At 47.5% G+C, this 22221-nt stretch overlaps 1 protein-coding gene across 3 annotated transcripts in view; it reads right to left on the reverse strand.

Moving 5' to 3' along the window:
* The window catches only part of TMEM132B (transmembrane protein 132B), a 385081-nt gene that overhangs the window by 320882 nt on the left and 41978 nt on the right, over window positions 1-22221 (reverse strand). The window contains exon 1 of one of the 3 annotated variants that reach the window (XM_081893268.1): window positions 20920-20980. The exons of the other annotated variants lie outside the window; for them this stretch is intronic. The gene's annotated coding sequence lies outside the window, so the exon portion shown is untranslated. Of the gene's footprint in view, window positions 1-20919; window positions 20981-22221 lie in introns of those variants that run through there. 3 annotated transcript variants of the gene reach the window in all.

Below are 22221 nucleotides of genomic sequence, written 5' to 3' on the forward strand. Positions count from 1 at the left end.
CCTCCTCTTTTACCATCAGATTATTCCAGCTTTCCTCAAGTTGGTCTGAAAGGAGGTGAATTGTAATCAGTTACATTTAAAGCTCTCTGGAGCATGGCCCCAAGCTATTCTGCAGCAGCTGCCAACATCCCAACTGCTTTTAGTTACCCTCAGGGAAACTTCTCTGAGACTTTCTGATGCGCTACCAACACAAGAATTTTTTTGCCATTTCTCTGCGTGAGAGCAAGGATGTGCCCTGTGGCACTCAGAATGCATGCAAATAGGCTCCTTTGCAGGTTTAATTGAAGGCATTGTCAATGCGAAGAGGACATGATTATGGGCCAGTTAGGATCCATTTCGAGCACACCTGTCAGCCGATCAAAGCAGTTGCAATCAACTGACAAGCCTGATCCTTAATCAGTTACCTAGTGCAACATCTCACCTCACCCTATACTCTAGGTTTATTGAAATCAGGGAAGTCTCAACTAGCAGGAAAAGAGAGAGAGATTTAAAGGTGCCTTGAACTTTTGTTGGAAACTATTTTTGTTGGAACTTTTGTTGGAAACTATTTCCAACTATTTTCACTACACACAAAAGGGGGCTCTCAATATCTTTCAAGATCCTCAATATCTTAGGCTGGTCATACCACTTCACTTCTGTTTGGCACCCATTTTTCTTTTTCTTGTGTAACCCTTCTTGGTTACACAATGGCATCATGATGCCAAACCCAAGTGAGGGCAAGAAGCGCTGCCCTCACTCCAAACTGACGTCCTGGTGCCACACTTCCACACAAGCATATGGCTTTTAATGTACCCCATTGCATTTGTCAGTCCATTCAAGGATTCCAGTCAAAGGGCAGGATACATGATGTGCAATTTCACATCCATTAAATTGGCCAATGCGCATTGCAAATTGGTTGTGCTCTTCCTACCTTAAGAATTAAACCTGTATCACCCTACAACACTCACAGGCACTTCACACAATTTTGGTCTTATCAAACTTGCTACTTTGTATTTACATAAACCTTGCTTTACATTTTAAGCCAAAGGATGTCTTTAATAATACAGTACGATTCAGGGGTGCATGCTGGATGATCGTATAGCCCATCTCTGAATTCATTTTTCTAACTCCACTGTCAGAGGATTTGGATGGTTTTAAGATGAGTAAAGGATATTTTATTTATCAATTAGCCGTCCCCGTCTTACATTTGTAAGAATGCAAATACCTATTCCAGCAGAGTTAAAAAATCACTATCCATTGTCTCTTTTAGAGACAATGTTTTATAACGATTATGATATCCAAGGATGCATAGATATATTTGGATGACTTTTCACCCTTCTATGATTCCCTCTTAGCAAAGAAATCACTCTTAGACTGCTTAACAAGAAAAATATACATCAAAAGACTTGCCAGGATTCAACAAAGGCAGCGATGCAAATCAGGCAGGCAATAATCCTTAAAAGTTACAAAGGTCCATAGTCCAATTCAAAATGGAGTGCGCTCTCTGAAAGAGCGCTTACAAACAACCTACTCCATTGCGTGTAAGAAGCAGAGTGTGCTGTGACAGGAAGAAGATTAAGTTTCCTATTGTTCCCCCTCCTACCTCAAAAGTTTAGAGGATATGACATCATACAGTCCCCGATTTGTGATTTTGGCAATCATGCATTTGTGATTCGGCTGCAGGTTTTCGCACAAGAGGCATTATGCTTCTGAAGAACAGCTGTTGGAAATGGCAGGAAGGAAGGCTGCTGTGGCACTCAAGTCCTGATTGGGGGAGTCTAGTGGGCATCTAGTCGGCCACTGTGTGAACGAGATGCTGGCCTGATCCATCAGGGCTCTTCTTATGCAAACTGAAACTGACAAATTCACCCATCCCTAGAGGAGAGGGTAAGGAAGGGGAGGAGAGGGTGCATGTTGGCCCATCCCTAATGTTGCATCTCTTCCCACCTCGAGATCAGGGCACTTTCTCAAAATCTCAAATGTGCCCACTGGCCCCCAAAGACTGGCGACCCCCTACTCCACACACTGTTAGCCTCACATATCGGGGCTCAGCACCGTACAAGGACTTGGGTGATGTAATAATAAAATTTAAGGTCATATATATATAGTAAATGTACCAACCAAGCACGTACATAGATCAGCACAGGAAGACCAACCTGAAACCAAACTGACCAAATGTTTTCTCTGCAGGGAGGGAGGGAGGGAGGGAACCTTCCCATTGTCTCAGGAATTGGGTAATCACCATCTCAAAGGAATGGCCAGACTACCAGGAAAGGCAATCAGATAAGGCATTATCAGATAACCTGGCAGACAGGAAAAACAACAAAATTCAAATTTCTGTTGTAGACCACCTTTTCTGTGATGTAGGTATGATGTTTGTGGGGGGTGGTCTTGAGCTCCAGGGCAGGGAATTTAAAATGTCTATAGAAGGGCAGGCACACCTTTGTTCTGGGTCCTCCTGCGTGTGAGGGGAGCACCCTGTTACAACAGCTTTAATAAAGATCAGGCTTACTAGCTGCTTTGCTTCTCGATATTCTCTGGCTGGCCTCTGTTATTTTCTCCTACCAATAGGGAACCTATGTAAGGACTCTATACGGGCTCTTGGATACCCCATAAGGGAAAAGGGACAGATTTTGTTTACAACAGTGGCAGAAGAAAGAGTTATACAGCCTCTAAACATCACCATCCTCATTCCTCTACACAAACTGGCAGCCTTTCCCAGCTGCCTTTCTTTCTTCTTTTCACGCCCATGTAACAACTTATTTGGCCTTAAATCTGTGGATGTGGGTTTGAAAAAGCTGGCAGGTACAGGGAGGGGAGGCAGAAACAACACTAGGTTCCTATTATCTCCATAGCAACAACACAACAACAACAAGAGCTAACCTTCTCCAAACAAAGCTGAAGTGAACCTCTTCAGATCAAATCCTGATTTGACTCTGTGTCCTGCCAAGAGGATTTGAAATCTATCTCCTTCGCTAGGTTGATCATTGCCAGTTTCTGCTCTGCAGCTGTCTCCATCCTTTACGGGCAGCTTTAAATCGGACTCATTACCTGAATGCTGTGCGACGCACCAGCAGCACTTTACCTGCGTGAGAGAGAGCAGGCCTGGCAGGATTAGCCCTCCATGGGCTTTCTGTGGAGCCCCATTATTACCTTCAAAATGGTTCCTGGGTAATTTGAGGCTTTTAACAATAGCAAAAGAAAAGCAAACAACTGGAAGCAAACTGCTAGAATCCAACTGCAGCACTTAGCAAAAGTAAGTTCCTATTTTAAAAAGAAGTGGCTGCTTCTCTGAATATTACCCCCCAACAACTTCCTTACGCTCCCTTAGAAACATTACACTTAACTGGGCCATGAAGTCATCTCCTCTATGGTTTCTTCCGCATTATACATTTAAAGCGCTGTTATACCACTTTAAAGAGTCCTGGCTTTCGTCAAAAAAAATCCTGGGGAGTTTAGTTTGTGCCAAGCTTTCTTAGGAGATCCCCTGTTCCTCTCACAGAACTACAATTCTCAGAGTAGCTTAACAGTCAATCCATAGCTGTCAGCTTACAGATTTGAAAATAAGGGACCAGCAGCCTCGAAAATAAGGGATCAGCAGCCAAAATAAGGGATTTCGCTTAGCTTATACATAAATCCGCCACTGATGGAGCCATGCTGCTTTGGCTCCCACTGACTGTGTTTTGCAAGGGGTTGGACTAGATGATCCTAAGGGTCTACAACTCCCACCAAAGAAGAGTGGCAGACCAAACGGATGAACCACGTTGAGGTGGCAAAGCTTACAGGCAGAATTAGAAACCAGGAAGAGGACCTCTTTAATAAAGAATGGGGAATGTTTATAATTTAGTTGAAAAGCTATTGTAAAGAGTTACATACATTGGTAGGATTGACAGAAAACTTGTAGTAAAAATGTGAACTATGGATGGACAAATGATTTATAAAAATAGAGTTATGAAAGGGATGCAGAGGGGGAAATCACTACATTAAGATGCTACATTGGTTGGAGGGTATGCTAAGCAGCACATCGGAGCTGCCGTCGTCCTGGCGCAAAGAGTTCCATCGGCCCTTCCCCGCCCGAGAGAGAGGGAGGGAAGGAGAGAGACTCTCGCCCACACCGCCGGCAAGCCCGGCATGAGGCGGTTGCGGCGCCACGGCAGCCGCTGAAGCACCGGCCTTCTGCACCCCTCCCCATCCTCTCCTCTTCCTCCTCCCTCAGGCCACCTCCTCAGCTGCTGCTGCGGCTGCCGCTTCCGGCTTCCCTTGGCAGTGCGGCGGAAGTCTCGCAAGAGAGGTGCTGCCTGCCCGCCTGCCGCCACCCATCTCCTCATGACGCACCCCTGAGGGGGAAAAGGGAGAGACGGAGACGCGGCAGCTCGTGCACGTGCTCTCTCTCGCTCTCTTGAGGTGGAGGACCCCGAGCCACTGCTTCCCTCCCAAGCCAGGCGAGCATGAAACCCGGGAAATTTAAGGGACATCATCAATCCGGGACAGCTGCGGGAAACGGCGATGGGATAAGGGAGTTTCCCGCCAAACAAGGGACAGTTGACAGCTATGAGTCAATCCCTCTTCCCAGGGAACTCTGGGAACTGTAGCTCAATGGGCAGACTAACAGCTACCCAACAACTCTCAGCACCCTTAGCAAACTACATTTCCCATACAGTGGTACCTCAGGTTACAGACACTTCAGGTTACAGGCTCCGCTAACCCAGAAATAGTACCTCGGGTTAAGAACATTGCTTCAGGATGAGAAGAGAAATTGTGCGGTGGCAGCGGGAGGCCCCATTAGCTAAAGTGGTACCTCAGGTTAAGAACAGTTTCGTGTTAAGAACAGAACTGCAGAACGAATTAAGTTATTAACCAGAGGTACCACTGTAATTCTTTAGAAGTCATGACTCTTCGAAGTGGTATGATAATGCCGAAAAGGCCTGATAAGAGATCACCACATCTATTGGAACACAGAAGTGTCAGGCCAGATTAAAAAGATAATACAAAACTTCATAAAACCATTGCTCTATGGAAATCTGCATAGCTGATCTATCCTTTCTGCAATAGAGCCAACAGATACAGTATAAATATAGAATCATAAAGTTGGAAGGTACCCCAAAGGTCCAATGCAGGAATCTCAACTAAAGCAGCCATGACAGACGGCCACCCAACCTCTGCTTAAAAATCTCCAAGGAAGGAGAGTCCACCACCTCCCAAAGGAGACTGTTCCACTGTCAAACAGCACTTACTGTTAGAAAGTTCTTCCTGATGTTTAGGTGGGATCTCCTTTCTTGTAACTTGAATCCATTGGTTTTTCCCTGATATTACCTTGGTTGTTCTAATAATTACGTAAATTTCCTCCAATTGATTGCAGCTACGTGGCCTAGGACCCACGTACCTACAGGACCGCCTTTCCTGGTATGCCCCGCGGAGGACCTTAAGGTCCACAAATGACAACACTTTGGAGGTCCCAAGTCGCAAGGTGGTTAGATTGGTTTCAACTAGGGCCAGGGCCTTTTCAGTACTGGCCCCGACTTGGTGGAACGCTCTGTCACAAGAGACTAGGGTCCTGCGGGATTTGATATCTTTCTGCAGGCCCTGCAAGACAGAGCTGTTCCGCCTGGCCTTTGGTTTGGACTCAGTCTAACCCTTATGTTTCCCTCCCCTTATGGTCTTGATTTATCGGCTACTATTAAAATGAGGCTGCATTTTAAATTCCATTTTAACCTGTATTTTAAATTGGGGGTTTTTCCCCTTATCATTTTTTTTTTTTACTGTGATTTTATTGGTGTTAGCCGCCCTGAGTCCGGCTCTGGCCGGGGAGGGTGGGGTATAAATTATTATTATTAAAATGATTCATTGTGATTGGTGCGGGCAACTTTGCTTTATTGTTCTGAGCTGATATTTTATCAACTGGTACCACTATACAGTGGTACTTCAGGTTACAGATGCTTCAGGTTACAGACTCCGCTAACCCAGAAATAGTACCTCAGGTTAAGAACTTTGCTTCAGGATGAGAACAGAAATCGTGCTCTGGCGGCAGCGGGGGCCCCCATTAGCTAAAGTGGTGCTTCAGGTTAAGAACAGTTTCGGGTTAAGAACAGACCTCCGGAACGAATTAAGTACTTAACCCGAGGTGCCACTGTATACAAAAGGAGTTCTTCAATTTTGTTAATTGTTCATTTTTAAGTTTTTAACTTTCAGTTGTCATTGGGGAGAGGGATTTATCATTAAGCCAATCTGGGAACTCCTAGGGGAGTTTGGGTATTCTACCAAATCTCAGCGCCCTTAGCAAACTACAGTTCCCGGGGTTCTTGCAGGGGGAGCCATGGCTGTTTAAAGAAGTATGATATTGTTTTAAACGTATGGTACAGATGGAACCAAAGGAATCATAAATCTGGCTGTTGTTATCAAGAAGCGGCAGAGCTCACGACTGGCGTTTCTTCTTAAGTGTCTTTTTTCCTGCAGAAAGGTGAATGGATTTCCATGACAACTATTCAATTAAATGTGGAAAATGAAGGTTATTCACACAGCCTACCCAAAGAGAAGGCGTCACACACGGAGATATGAACCGAAAAGGGGAGGAGTGAGAGGCTAAACGGAGCCAGTTAAAAATAAATGTAAATTATTACACATGAACTGTCCACTTTGGAGGCAAGTTTCAAACAGCGGGAAAAGCAGTCTGAAGCAAGACAAAGCATACACAGCAAAGAGTGAGAAATTAATAAAAATGTTGCATTCTTTGGGCTTCTGAGCTTTTCAAATGTAGGGCCCACTGCTGGTCTAAACATGCATTTTGGAAGACTCCATTACAGTGGTACCTCGGGTTAAGAACTTAATTCGTTCTGGAGGTCCATTCTTAACCTGAAACTGTTCTTAACCTGAGGTACCACTTTAGCTAATGGGGCCTCCCGCTGCCGCTGCCAGAGCACCAACATGGGCCCCCAAACAGCGCAAGAGGAGCACCCAATCACACTTACAATGTCCAGCTTTGTAATTGGGACTCTGTACAGTGGTACCTCAAAGGGACGCGGGTGGCGCTGTGGGTTAAACCACAGAGCCTAAACGGTGGCGGTTCAAATCCCCGCAACGGGGTGAGCTCCCGTTGCTCGGTCCCTGCTCCTGCCAACCTAGCAGTTTGAAAGCACGTCTAAGTGCAAGTAGATAAATAGGTACCGCTCCGGCAGGAAGGCAAACGGCAGTGGGGCCTCCCGCTGCCACCGCACTATTAGGTACTAGGAGAGTCTGTAACCTGAAGCGTCTGTAACCTAAGGTACCACTGGTGATAAAGCTGCTACGACTGTTTTATTGTGTGCCTCCTCCATGAGAGGTCCAGAGGGTGGCAGCACAAGAGCAGGCCTCTTCTGCAGTGGCTCCCCGTTTGTGGAATGCTCTCCCCAGGGAGGCTCACCTGGCGCCTTCATTACATATCTTTAGGCACCCGGTGAAAACTTTCCTCTATAAACTGTAGACTTTTAGAAGGGGTGAGGGGGCTACGTGGTGGCATGACGGTGACTATCATGCACTTCTGCACTTCTGAATTTGCCACCACGCTACTGGATATTGAGACATTTTATTGATTTTATTTATTTGAAGATTTCTATACCTCTTTTCACAATTTGTGTCAAAGCAGTACAGAGGACGTGCAGGTGGCGAATGCGATCCGTGCAGGATGCACATTCGTACCTGCAGCAGCGCAGCTGCGCATGCGCGGGTTGCAATTCAGCGCGCATGTGCAAAGCGCGATTTAGCACTTCTGCACATGCGCGACTGCCGAAACCCAGAAGTAACCCGTTCTGGTACTTTCGGGTTTCGGTGGTCCACAACCCAAAAAAACACAACCTGAAGCGTCTGTAACCCAAGGTATGACTGTACACAGATATAGGACCCCCATCCTATGCTCTTAAGTGTACCGTATTTTTTGTCCCATAGGACGCTCCATCCCATAGGACGCACCTAGTTTTTTGGGAGGGAAATAAAGGGGAAAAAATTCCTTTATTTCCCCCCCAAAAGCAGGTTGGGGAAACCGAACCAGGTCGAGGAACAGTGGGATGGCGGCGCTGCGCCTCCCTGCTGTCCCCCGAGCTTTTGGGGCTGGCCGATGTCTGCCCGGCGCGAGGGGCACTCTGCTTCAGGGTGCCCCGCGCGCCGGGCAGCAGGCTGCTATCCACAGCGTGGGGAACCCTGCGGGGAACTCCTGAAGGGCTCCCCACGCTGCGGATGTCTGTCCGGCACGTGGGCGCTCTGCTTCAGGGCGCTCTGCCTGCCGGGCGGCAGGCTGCTATCCGCAGCGGGGAACTCCCACAGGGCTCCCTAGGCTGCGGATGTGTTCCCGAAGCACCGGGCGCTCTGCTTTCAGGGCGCCCGATGCTCTGGGAAGCAGGCTGCTATGCGCAGCCTAGACAGCCCTGCGGGAACTCCCGCAGGGCTGCCTAGGCTGCGGATGTCTTCCTGAAGCCTGGAGAGCGAGAGGGGTCGGTGCGCACCGACCCCTCTCCTCTTCACGCTTCAGTGAAAGCCTGCATTCGCCCCATAGGACGCACCCAGACTTCCCCTTCATTTTTGGAGGGGGAAAAGTGCGTCCTATAGGGTGAAAAATATGGTAACTTAACTGATTTTAATATTGCTTTTTAAGTGCTTGTAATCCACCCCTGGGACCTCAACTTAAAGGGCAGGTAAGAACATAAATAAAGAATAATAAAGAACAATCACCCTAAAATAGCCTAATGGGGGCTGAGCATGCTCAGTAGCCTCAGAATGCTGAATGATTGTTGGGGGGGAGGAAAGTGGGGGACCCAGCAAAGATAGGAAACTCTTTTGGATAGAGTCAGGTTACTGTATTGCCTACCCCACAGATCTTCAGCCAGTGGGTCACCTGGTCACACATGGTGGGCTGAAGCACAGCAGTTGCCACCATGTTGGATTCCAGGTTAGGCTAAGCAGACTGAAGGGGGCTGTGTATCTGAACTAGGACACGTTCTACGAACAAGATGCCCATTTTTAAAATTTCCACAAGTGCTTCAGTGTGGCCGGAGAAAGGCAAGAGACATTTTTCAGTAAGAGACCGAGTTCCTGGCCAACCACACTCTCGTGTCTTGCTTCTGCCAAGATGCAGGACTGGCTTTCATTTAGTAATAATGCTGAGGTAACAACAACACTATGCATATTGCTCTTTGAATTTCCATTTTAGGATTAATTAATGTGTGAGTCCCAAATTGCTGCTTGGGAGTCACTTGGTGGGTCTCGGAGCTGGACCAGTTGAAGACCACTGCACATCACCTCAAGCTCCTTGGAGGAAACGTGATATATAAATAAATGTTAAAATGATATTTATTTATTTTTTTTAAAAAAAGGTTATTCATGAGCATTTGCCTTCTCCACTCCATCCACAGTGTTATAAAATTGTGTCATGCCATTGCCCTCCCCCTTAGTAGCTTTTTCTCAAAACAAAACAAAAAGTTTGGACTCCAACTCCCATGAGCCCCAGCTAGCATGGCCAATGGTCAGGGATCATGGAAGTTGTAGTCCAGCTGTATCATGCTCTGATCCCACTCCACTCACCCCAGTCATTCTTGTTGCCCCCTTCTACACCTTTTCCAGCTCTACCATAAGCACTCCAGGTTTAAATGCTTTCATTATTTTTTTTAATATGAAGTGCCTTTGCCAACAAAAGCAAAACAAAACCTGCCTGCAAAGTTCCGGCCTGCCTCACATCAACGAGATAAAGATATTAGCAAATGTGCATTTGAAGTAAGGGAAAATAACTAACGAATCCTTAACAATATTGCAAATAGCTTGGCGGGCAGCTCTTGCGCTGTTAAATTAATCCTTCGTGTCCTTGTTCTCTTTCTTTCTCCCTTTTCTCCTTACTGGAGTCATTTAATAAGGCAAGAACTCATTTTTTTCCTCCGCCTTCATGTGCCCCATTGCCATGGCGACATTTGTGAATCAGATATCAATAAAAATACCCTTCCAGTGTGGCACCACATGCCTCACTGTTCCGTCGCCAACACAGCTTTAAAAAAATTACAGGAATCCACAAGAGCTCAGCAATTAGCAATTCCTTTGCTATAAAAGTTTCTTCTCCTTTATCTGATAAAAAGGTGGTGGATCTCGGGAAGTTTCCACCATGCCGTCTCAAACTTTAACACAATAATGGCACCACTATTCCCCTGCCCCCTCCCTGCACATCTGGCTTAGAGGAGACAACTGGCAAGAGAATCAAGACCTGGGAGACCTCAGCCTTCCTCTCCCCTGGCATCCATGTTAGTGTCACAGGCAGGGACCCTGGGAAATACCATTCCTCCCATGGCACCGAAGTAGGATTCCAACATCTCCAGGGAGCAGTGGCCAAACTGCTAGGTAAAGGTTCTTCTCCTGCTCAGATGACAATCTGAGCCTTCCAAAGAAAAGGTTCATTGCCAGCTATTGAATGCCTCCAAAACGCTTGTAATTCTTTGTTTTCACTCTTCAAGATGGGCTGATGAGTCTTCTTCAGCAAATAACTCCATGCAGAAGGTGCCACAGTGGATGAGACCTTGCACCACCTAGACATCCATCTAACCAAGATGGAATTAGTCAGGATGATGTAGTGGCCAAAGGGTCAATCTACCATTACGGATACCACCCCCTGGTTAAAATCCCCCACTGAGCCTTAAAGCGCAATGAGTGACCTTGCACCAGTCACTTTATCTCACACTGGCCTACCCTACAGGACTGCTGTTTCTGTGAGGACAACAGGTAGTAGGGTGGTTGAAGAACTATGAACATCGCTCTGACCTCCTTGGAAGAACGGTGGGGTGCAAAATGCAATTTAAAACAAAAGTTTGCACATAGTTCATTGCATGCCTTAGCTTCTCTTGGTGTCAGTTGTCCAGCAGCCCTGAATCAAAGAACTGAAGAGTTGGAAGGGATCCAAAGGGTCATCTATTCCAAACCCCCTGAAATACAGGAATCACAGCTAAATAATCTCTGGGAAAGGAAGCAAGAAGAGACTGCTGGCGGCTAATTAAGAGTTCCTGCTTGGGTGCTCTCTGCCTAGGCCTCAAACTTACCCGCTGATGCTTTTAATTCTTGGAGGGGTGGGAAACCCTGCAAGCCAGATCTTTCTCAGACATAGTTTGGCAGGTGTGCAAGGCCACCCAGCTGTCCATTCTGTCAGATGACTGGGTACTTTGAAGTCCTAAAGTCAGGACTTCAAAGCATCGCACAGGTTTCATGAAGAGCCCAGTACAAAGCTTTAAAGTGCCAGAGGCTCCAGGGAACTTTCTAGCACAGCTGATCCAGCAGGCGTTGGCTCTATTGAAGGGCTGGAGCCGCTTTCTATGTGAGTGAGCTCCCCACGGATGGTGGTAGAGCCAAGTCTGCTTTCTCTTTCCAATGAGCAATCAAGAGCACTCTTTAAGGCTCCCATTTCTACACTGGAAGCCTTACACATGTGTAAGGAAGATGAGCATAATATAGAGACATGGCCTTCTCAATCATGGCACCAGCAATGTAGGACAGCCTCCCAAAGGAGGCCCGCCAGAGTCCATGTCTGCTCAGGGACAGATGGCCATCCAACCTCCATTGAAAAACTTGCAATGAAGGAGAATCTGCCACACTCTGTGGTAGCTTTCTCCATTGATGAAAAAGTGTTACCACACACAAGTTATTGCTAATGTCTAGTCAGAATCCCCTTTCTTGTCATTTGGATCCATTGCTTGGGGTCCTGCCCTCTGGAGCAGCAGAAAACAAGCTTGTTCCAACTTCCATGTGAAGATATTTGAAGATGTCTATCATCTCACCTCTCAGTTTTCTCTTTTCCAGGCTCTAAGACATAACAGTCCCTTTGGCTTCCTTCCTCCATATAAAGAAGGAAGATTTATGCATTCCTGGGGTTATTATTGAGACCTCTTTGTCTTTATTTCCATTTGTTCAGTACTAGAGGTGCCACTGAGGCCAATGACTCTCTCGGGATTAATAAATTAAGCAATTACAGATGGAAGGTGGGGAGAGACATAGAAGCACAACAGACTCTGTTTCTATTGAATGGAAATGAGCATTTTTTTAATAAAAAAAACAACAACCTCAAGGTAAAGCTCCCCCAAGGGAACCAATGGCCCATATGATCACCATGATTAGCAGGCATGCAACTGAGACACAAATTATATACTCCTCAAAGGTTGACAGTTCACTTAGAGTAGGAGTTGTTGTTTAATGGTAAGTGACTTCACTGCACACTAATGGGCCTGGCTCCTCTTGTGAAGGTTGGGCTTGTTGTGGACAATAGCCGGGAAATGAGAGTTGGGTGCAAAGAGTCATCAGTGCTATGCTGTGCTGTGCTGTGCTATGCTATGCTATGCTATGCTATGCTATGCTATGCTATGCTATGCTATGCTATGCTAGCACTGACATCATCCAAGTTCAGATGCTGCATCAGCAACAGCCAGACTTAGACTGAACCTTACAAATGAGCAGCAGCTCTGCCTTGGCTGAAAGCTATGCCTTTATGGAAAGGTGTGTGGAAAGGCTCAAATAGAGTGCAGGACAGGGTCGGGGTCAGGGTGGTCACAAGGCAAGGAGATGCAAGGTAGTGCTCAGGCTGTGCTTTGGGGAACATAGCTCTGCTCCAGCAAGGAACAGGCTTAAACTTTCATAGCAGTTGCACCAAGAGGAATCTAATTGCCAGCACCACCCATGCTGCAAGATGCTGCTCCACTTAAAGGGGCCTCTATAGTGGTCCTTTCAGGGTCTTCTACAGTGGAGTCCTTGGAGTCAGAGAATGGCCATGCCACATCCTTTACTCAGAGGTAGGGAGAAGGCACTGGCCCCACAGGTTCACCTGGAAGCAGAACCTCTGGGGCTGGTCCCACACACCCTTCCCCTTCAGGTTCAGAGTACACACCCCCACCCTCTGATGAAGACAAATATGACTCCTCCTGGTGCTTCTTCAGTTCAAGGGACACAGCCTGTGTGGCACAGAGGATCAGTGGGTCTGGCTACTAACCAGAAGGTTGAAACCCACCCAGAGATGGCAGTGAGTAGGATTTCAGCATTGCAGAGGGGTAAACTAGATGACTCCTTTCCAACTCTACAATTCGATGATTCTATACTCTGCCAGAGCAGGGGAGACTCTGGCTGTACTGGGACAACTGTCATGAAGTCCACCAAGTCAGAGGGTGGCAATGCAACATCCTTGGTCCAGAAAGGCACTGGTAGCACAAACTCAAGTTGAAGGCCACTTCTGGGTGTGATCCTGCATGGAATTCCCCCCTCTGGAGGTCCTGGGCTGCCCAGACACCAAGACCCCCCCCCCTCTCACTGGTGTGGTCCAAAGAGCAATACGCTTGGCACCAGCTTGGCTGCAGGAGTTGCCAGAAGGAGGCGTACAACACACCATCCAACCATCTTAGGGACTCCACTCCTTAACCTCTTCTTCTCCCAAAGATGAAGGCAGCAGAGGTTTAGGATCAGAGTTTTCCTTCTAGATGGGCTACATTCCCAGGTTGATGCGCCCCATCTGTCCCTCATTTCGCTCTACAGCACGTGTAGAAACCACCTTCTTAACTGCTGGACCCACTATTGGTCTCCATCTGCTGGAGCCTGTATTTGCATGCAGGGCAAGCCCCTAATTCACTGAGGGCTTGAGACCCATAGGCTACCCACATCTGGTTTTGCCAGCCAGTTGAAGCCATTTCCCAGGTTGTGGCTGCTGTTGCATGCTCACAGCTTCTACGAGCCACAGGTGAGCATGACCTAATCCTATTATTGTGGTCTCTGCATTTACTGTAGAGCAGGGAAGAGGAGGCCCATTCCCTTCTGGGCAACCTTCCAGAAGCCACATGGCAGGGTTGGGTGGGGCCAGAGGCAAAAGTGGGTAGGGTAATGAAGGTGAATTTAGATATGCACAGAAGCCTCGTTCCTGCACACTCTCTCCTCGGTCCAGAGCCCCCAGGTTGCCCCAGGCCTGAGATATCCCCCACCTCCATCCCTGCTTGAGAGCAAACTAACACTGCAAATGTTATTATGGGAGAGGGTGGATATTTTTTTCTCTCTTTGCCCGAGGGATTAAGAAACCACGGGGGCCGTGCCAAGGCCCTTCCAAATGAATGGGGTGAAATAAAGATCGGGAAGCCAATACATGGGGAATATGCTGGTTTTGAAACCAGCTGCATGAAAAGAAAAGAACCTTTTAGAATCACATGGCTGATCCTAAGGGGGACAATTACTAGGAGATAAAAAGGAACGGCTGCTGAGCCCGGGGAAGATAGCTTTACAAGCTTTTTACAATTCATTAAGAAAAGCCTTCTGTGGCTTTGACAGTCACCTTGAATAGTGTTTGCGAAAGACAAGGGGAGGAAAAGTCCGTTAAGAGAGGAGGAGGAGGGACATCAGCAAGTACTGAGGAACCGCTTTACAAACTGCCCTCTGGTAACTCTTTTTTTTCTTGTTAAGGCTGCTGAGATAACTCTGATCTAATAAGAAGGCCTCCCGGCATGTGCGGCATGTGCGACATGAAAACCACCCAATAATCAATGAAGCTGAGGAAAAGAGGATTACAAGACCTTCTGTTGCCACTATCAGCCACCAAGCCTAGTTTCCTGTGATCAGATTGATCATTGCTCAAACATGCGGTTGTGCGCCAGCATGCAAGTACAAGCTCTTGACAACTTAAGAAGAGACCTAGGCTGTATCAGGCCAAGGGCCACTTCCACCTCCTTCTCCACCCAGATTCCCACTGTGGGCAGTCAGAAGGCGCCAGGAAGCCACCACCACCTCAAAGACAGCTTCCTTCCCTGTCTGTTCTCCAACCCACCCCAACCGGGCAAGTGGTATTCGGTGGCACACTTTGCTTCCAGAGCTGAAGGCTCCAATTTTGGACTCACAGCTGTCCATGGAGGCACAGGTTAATTCTGTGTCCAGGGCAGCTGTTTACCAGCTCCATCTGGTACACAGGCTGAGACCCCACCTGCCCACAGACTGTCTCGCCAGAGTGGTGCATGCTCTAGTTATCTCCCGCTTGGACTACTGCAATATGCTCTACATGGGGCTACCTTTGAAGGTGATTCGGAAACTGCAATTAATCCAGAATGTGGCAGCTAGACTGGTGACTGGGAGCAGCCGCCAACATATAACACCGGTCCTGAAAGATCTTCATTGGCACCCAGTACATTTCCAAGCACAATTCAAAGTGTTGGTGCTGACCTTTAAAGCCCTAAACAGCCTCGGACCAGTATACCTGAAGGAGCGTCTCCATCCCCATCATTCTGCCTGGACACTGAGATCCAGCGCTGAGAGCCTTCTGGCGGTTCCCTCCCTGCGAGAAGTGAAGTTACAGGGAACCAGGCAGAGGGCCTTCTCGGTAGTGGCGCCCGCCCTGTGGAACACCCTCCCACCAGATGTCAAAGAGAAGAACAATTACCAGACTTTTAGAAGACATCTGAAGGCAGCCCTGTTTAGGGAAGTTTTTAATGTCTGATGCTGTATTGTTTTTAATATTCAGTTGGAAGCCGCCCAGAGTGGCTGGGGAAACCCAGCCAGATGGGTGGGGTATAAATAATAAATTATTATTATCATACCTAAAAGACACCAATATGCCAGTTCCCCATGGAAGGATCCACCGGTTTAGTATCTCAGCCAAAAGGACCAGAACAGTTGGGTGTACAAGAAGGAACTGAGTAGTAAATGTGTGGCACCTGAGAAGTTCATTCACAAAGTCCTACAAAATGACGAGGAGGATGAGCTTATGAGGGGATGTGGAGATGGAGGTACAGCAAGGGACTCATTCTCTGTGGCAGGGTTGCATTCTCCAGTTTGGACCCTGAATAAAGTACTACTGGCTGCCCTACCTTCAAGGAAGTAGCCTGGACCTCATCCTCAGAGTCCCACCACCACCAACCACTGCATGGTCCCTGCCCCATGGCACAATGGGTGGAACCTTGGACCTTCTGCCTGCAGACCAGCTGCTCCCCCACTGAGCACGGGCTCTTCCCTTATTTACATGAACGCAGACACCACAGGTGAGCATTGGCTATTTCCTTAGCGTTGTTTCTCAACCAGACCATCAAATGCTGTTCCCCCTCCCTGCAGCTCTTGCATTCAAACAAAGGGCTAAGAGAACTTTAAAGTGTTGTATCCTGCACCCAAACTGCGCATTAAGCAACTCCATGCTAAACAGCCATGGGGAGTTACACAGCGCCCGTCGCAACGACACTCCACAGCAGAGACATTTTCCCAACAGAACCAATAATAAAGCCAAAAGGCTTTTAGAATACGGTATATATCAATATGAAAAGACGACTCTTTGTGAAAGGCTGAAATCACACAGAAAAAGAACACTAAAGGGTGTCTTTCAAATGCCACTCATCCTCAAATGCAGAAAGAATTGTACCACTGCGGGAGATGACGCTTCAGATCTGTGTATGTTTACATCAGTTTTTACAGAGTTCTTCTTTTACTAAAGTACAATGAGGGGGAGATATATATATATATAGCTGGATCATGTACAATGCTTGAGTAAAAGAGACAGCAATACAATGAGGCAGGAATTTGACGCGCAGGCTCACACACTTGGAAGCGTGACTTGAATGTTTTCGAGTCTTCTCTCATACGAGGGGAAATTATATAAAGATGCTTTTATTGTATGAACATATGCAGCTGCCTTGCACTGAGTCGGGCTGTTGTTCTGCCTTGTCTAGGACAGTGTAATCTGAGCAGCAGTGGCAGCAGTAAGCTGTTTGAATCTGTGAGCCTTAATTTTAAGAGCCTTTTAACTGGAGGTGCTGGGGGGGGGCAAAACCAGGGACCCTCCGGGTGCAAAGTACGTGGTCCACCGCTAAGCTACAGCCCTTGTTCTTGTAAGGAAAAAGCAAAGACCAGCTGGCCAAGACATTGCCACAACCTGGACTTCCAGCAACAACTTTGATGCCAACTGTGGAAGAGGGATCTGGAGAATTAGGAAATGCCGGTAGCACAACCTTCAGAGGTGCTGGATCTTGAGCCAAAGCCACTGAGCTCAACTCTAGCAAGCAGCCAGGAGGGACTGTGTCTCAGTAGAACAGCACCTTCTTCGCAAGCTGCGCCCCATATTCAATCTGCATCTCCTGGTAGGTTGAGAGTGTCCCCTGGAGAGCTGGTGTCAGTCAGCATAGACAATATGAATGGATGCTTTAGTTGAGATTCCTGCATTGTAAGGAGCTGGGCTAGATGACCCTCAGGGTCCCTTTCAACTGTGCAGTTCTATGATTCTATGAATTAAGGTGGACTCTTAGCCTGACTTGTGATGAGGCAGCTTCCTGTGTAGGAATCCTCAAGGCAACCAAGTTCAAACCCATTGATATACATACACATCTATGCTTTCATGCTGCAATGTTTGGTTCTTTCAGAATCCACTTGATCCATCTTGGAGATAGGATCAGAAATGAGATACGTTAGATTCCAAGTCCCACCTGACCAGCAGCTCAGTAATGGATCGCAGATCCCTTCACAGCTTAGAAAAGGAAAGCTAAGATGCTTCACCCGGTGCCATATAACAGGAGCCATGCCAAGCATTAAATCTTATCGTTCCAGATTAATATTATTAGAGAGCAGTGTGTCCACATTTGTATGTTACAAGCTAAAATATTACAGATGCTATGACTTTCCAAACATGGCTAAGCACAACAAGGTTAACAGTGCAAACCCAGAGGTGGAGCTAGCTGCTCTGGCACCTGGAGTGGCACACATGTTGTGCACCCAGGGGCGGGGCTAGCCACCCATGGGGGCGGGACTAGCTGCCCATGGCAAGCAGCAAGCTTCCTGAGGGGGCGGAGCAGCGATATCACCCCATCTCATGGATGACACCCTGGGTGTACTGCACCCACCGCACCCCCCTTCCTCCACCAGTGTGCAAACTTATGCATGTCTACTCAGAAGTAAGACTCATCATGTTCAGTGGAACTCCCTCGAAGGCGTTTCAGATGCAGCCTAAAATCCTTGCATCAAGGACAGTTGTGTGTGTTGCAGGGGGAGATATTTGTCTATATCTAGATTTATAGAAGACTGTCACCCCGCTCCTTTTGACAGGCCCAGATTTCTCCAGGTGGTCCCACCCTTGGGTGATCCAGGACTGCCTGGCCCCAGTCTGGACAAATCTCAGTACAGCCCAGAACAGAAAGGAGGAAGAGAAAGCCAGTGTTGTGTGGATGCTCACCCAGAAGTTCCATTGAGTTCAGTGAGACTAACTGCTAGGAATGTGGGAGAGATACAATTCAGTTTGCATTTAAAGGCAATATGCAAACAGTATGCCCAGTAATGTGTACAAAAATACATGTCCTCAGCTAACACGCAGGTATAAATGCACATGTTAGTGGGGTGGGACATACCAAGATAAATCATATTAGGTGTAACTAGTTTGCTTTAAAAAATGTCTGTCTTAGGGAATATTGCATTCGAAAGTGCGCATGTGAAATTCCATGAGGACTTTTTCTTAAGTATGTATCACAAACAGGTGTGGAAATATGGGGAACTGAATTTAAGATTGGAAAAATGATAAACTGAGAGAAAGCAAAACCGGCAGATTCCCTCAACCTCTGTCTTGCCACTGAGCTATGAGCCCTCAGCTTGGAGATTCCACATCAAATCGGGCAATTTGGGGGACAAAAAGTTGTTTTCTCCCTTGCCATAGCCAATACATCTTAAAGCCAATCGGATTGCCATGGAAGAAGGAGCAAGGCAAGTGAGCTTCACTCTGCCCTGTGTATTAGCTCTCTAATTGCTATCTACCTTTTGACTGCAAACTGCAAAATCTTTATTACTGATGTTGGTGGCAAACTCAGAGCAGTCAGCTGGAAATCTGGTTCCCAGAGGGAGACCGAGGAACTGCCAGTTAAAGGGAGGGAGAGAGTGGGGGGGACCTTTTCTTCTCTTTTCTTGTTCTTTTTTTCCTCCTTCTTCACTTGTAACAATCTGATCTGAACATCTCTGAGAGACAAACAAACAGTGACCTCCATCGCGCTATTTTTAGACAGGCTCAGGGAACAGCCACACTTCTTTGAATCGTTTTGTTTGGCTCAAGCAAGTTCTTTGTGAAGTGCTTTTCAATGCCAAAACCAAGAAGAGATGACCTGTGAAAGGCGAGAGAGTGAGAATTTCTACGTCTCCGATGCCATGGGAAGAGGGTGGGGAAAACGTGGGCCAGGCACATGGCGGAATTGGGACTGGAGGGCAGGAATTAAAGCATAAGAAATAGGACAAAGCACAGCCGCCACCTGTATGGACTGAATCAATTATCCTGCTGAAGCTTTGTAGCATTTTGCAGCCTCCAACCACCCACAGGCTCAATTTGAACCAAGAAAGAAGGTTGTTCACACCCGTATGATTCACCTGTTGACTGCTGCATCAAGCCTCAGCAGAAGAACCTAAGAAGAGCTTGCTGGATCAAGTCAATGACCCACCTAGTCCAGCATCCTGCTCACAGTGACCAACTAGATAGCTGTGGCACCTGAACACAGCAGTGCTCTCCCAATTGCAATTCCCAGCAACTGGCATTCAGAACCATTTCTGCCTCCATCCATCCAACTGCAGAGACAGTGCGTAGCCATCCTGGCTAGCAGCCATCGGCAGCCCTCTCCTCCGCCATGAATTTGCCTAATCCTCTTTCAAAGCCACCCAGGTTGGTGGCCGTCACTGCCACATGGGTGCTGTAGTCCAAATTGCATGCCTGAGCAAGGCCAAAGGGAGTATGAACTTAATTCATTCTGGAGGTCCATTCTTAACCTGAAACTGTTCTTAACCTGAGGTACCACTTTAGCTAATGGGGTCTCCCACTGGTGCCACGCAGCTGCTGTGCGATTTCTGTTCTCATCCTGAAGCAAAGTTATTAGCCTGAGGTACTATTTCTGGGTTAGCAGAGTCTGTAACCTGAAGCATCTGTAACCTGAAGCGTCTGTAACCTGAAGCGTCTGTAACCCGAGGTACCACTGTACACAGGAACACAAGACACGGCGACTCAGTGTTGTCTACACTGACTGGCTTTATCAACTGAATAAAGATTACCTTTGCATATGAGCAAACAATAGTCCAGAAAACAAACAAAAAAGCATTTTTCTTTTATTATTTTTTGAGTCACCCATGTGGATTGTGGCAGGCATTTCAAAGGTATTATTCCCTCTTGTGAGAAATAGCGCCTCTTAAAATGGTGTTTGCCTTCTGCAGCGTGTGAGCTGTTGTCCTGTCTACTAGGATCACCTTTTAACGACATAGGAAGCTGCTTCATATTGAGTCATACCACTAGCCCACGTAGCTCAGTGCGGCCTACACTGACGGGCAGCAGCTCTTCAAAGTTTCAGCAGCAATTGGGCACTCAGTAACTTGGTTAAGCAAACAGACATGGGTGGTGGGTGAAAGACACGCAGAGCAGGTGAGAGTACCCCATTCCTTTCATCTTGTGGGATGAAGCACCCTGGAGACTGCAGCAGGGAAGCCTCACATACTTGTGGAGATCCACATGTCCATGAGGTTTCCTTGAAGCAGTCACCAGGGTGCTCCATCGCACAAGGAGCTCCACAAGTACGCGAGGCTTCCCTGTCGCAGAGTCCTCAAGGTCCTCCATCATGCAAGGAGATCCACAAGTATGTGAGATTTCCCTGCTACAGAGTACCAGGGTGCATCTATCCCACGAGGAGCTCCACAAGTACATGAGGCTTCCAAGCTGCAGAGTCACCCTTGAACTCACAGAGGGGGACAGGGGCAGAGCTAGCACACTCAAGTCAGTTCTTCACCAACACCACCCTACCTGTTTGCTGAGTCAAGGGAGCAAGCAGCTGAACAGAACCCGTGTACACCAAATTCCATGCCGATATCGCTCTTTTCATCTGAGTTAGCATTCTCCAAACAAGCTTAATGGAAAGCCAAACAGAGCAGCAGACCCAGACCCTCATTTCACTCAGCCAAAAGAGACTGACAGCCTCACGTCAGTCAAAATAAGTCTTTTACCTGCTTCTGCCTGCCTCGAACAAGATTGGCGGTGGGTGCCCTTAGCCACAGTCCGAGTCTCCAGCTGGGAAAAAAGAATATTTTTGCAGACAGTAATAAAAAAGAACGAGAGAGAGAGCCTGAAGAGTTTGTGATGGGGTTACTCACCCCCAGAGACCCCTAATGTGTTAATTGCTACGCCATTCGCCACAGCAGCTGCTGCAATGCCAAACTGAAACATCCACCCACGAAAGGGAACAATTTGACAAACAGGAAATGTCCTGGGGAAGGAAGGAAAGAGACCGCCTGAGGAAAGCTGAACACACGACTAGGCCTCCTAGCGGGTAAATGCAGAGAGAAAGTCTCAGAAAGAAGTGAAGTTTGAGATTCAGGTAGGGAGCCGTGTTGGTCGGACGCAGTTGAGATATATAAAAAAATTGTCCAGTAGCACCTTAAAGACCAACTAAGTTTGTTCTTGGTATAAGCTTTCGTGTGCATGCAAGAACATACTTAGTTGGTCTCTAAGGTGCTACTGGACAATTTTTTTATTTTTAAATATATTTCAAAGTGAAGTTTGGTCAATGATTTGAGACAGGCCTCATCTGCATTATGCGTCAAAAACAGTAAGGTAAAGGTAAAGGGACCCCTGACCATTAGGTCCAGTCATGACCGACTCTGGGGTTGTGGTGCTCATCTCGCTTTATTGGCCGAGGGAGCCGGCGTACAGCTTCCAGGTCATGTGGCCAGCATGACTAAGCCACTTCTGGTGAACCAGAGCTGTGCATGGAAACACCGTTTACCTTCCCGCCGGAGCGGTACTTACTTATCTACTTGCACTTTGACGTGCTTTCGAACTGTTAGGTTGGCAGGAGCAGGGACCGAGCAACGGGTGCTCACTCCGTCGCGGGGATTCGAAACGCCTACCTTCTGATCGGCAAGTCCCAGGCTCAGTGGTTTAACCCACAGCGCCACCCACATCCCTGTCAAAAACCGTATCCTGCCATTTTAAACAGTCATGGCTTCCCCCAAAGACTCCTGGGAAGGCTAGTTTGTTAAGGGTGCCAAGAGCTGTTAGGAAGCCCCTATTCCCATGGGAGTGCTACAACTCCCAGAGGGGCTTGACAATCAATTCCTCTTCCCAGGGAACTATGGGAATTGTTGCTCTATGTTGGGAATAGGATCCCAATAACAACTCTTAGAAAAGTGCCTTGAGCCCTGTGGAGAAATCTTGGCAGGACTGGTGGGAGGGGGAATGGGAAGAGAGCAGATATCTGGAGAGTCTGGGTCCTAGGGAGGGCCCAGCAGGTTGGGGGAGCCCAGTCA

Source organism: Podarcis melisellensis (assembly GCF_964234715.1).
Source record: "Podarcis melisellensis genome assembly, chromosome: 16".
Classification (NCBI taxonomy): Eukaryota; Metazoa; Chordata; class Lepidosauria; order Squamata; family Lacertidae; genus Podarcis; species Podarcis melisellensis.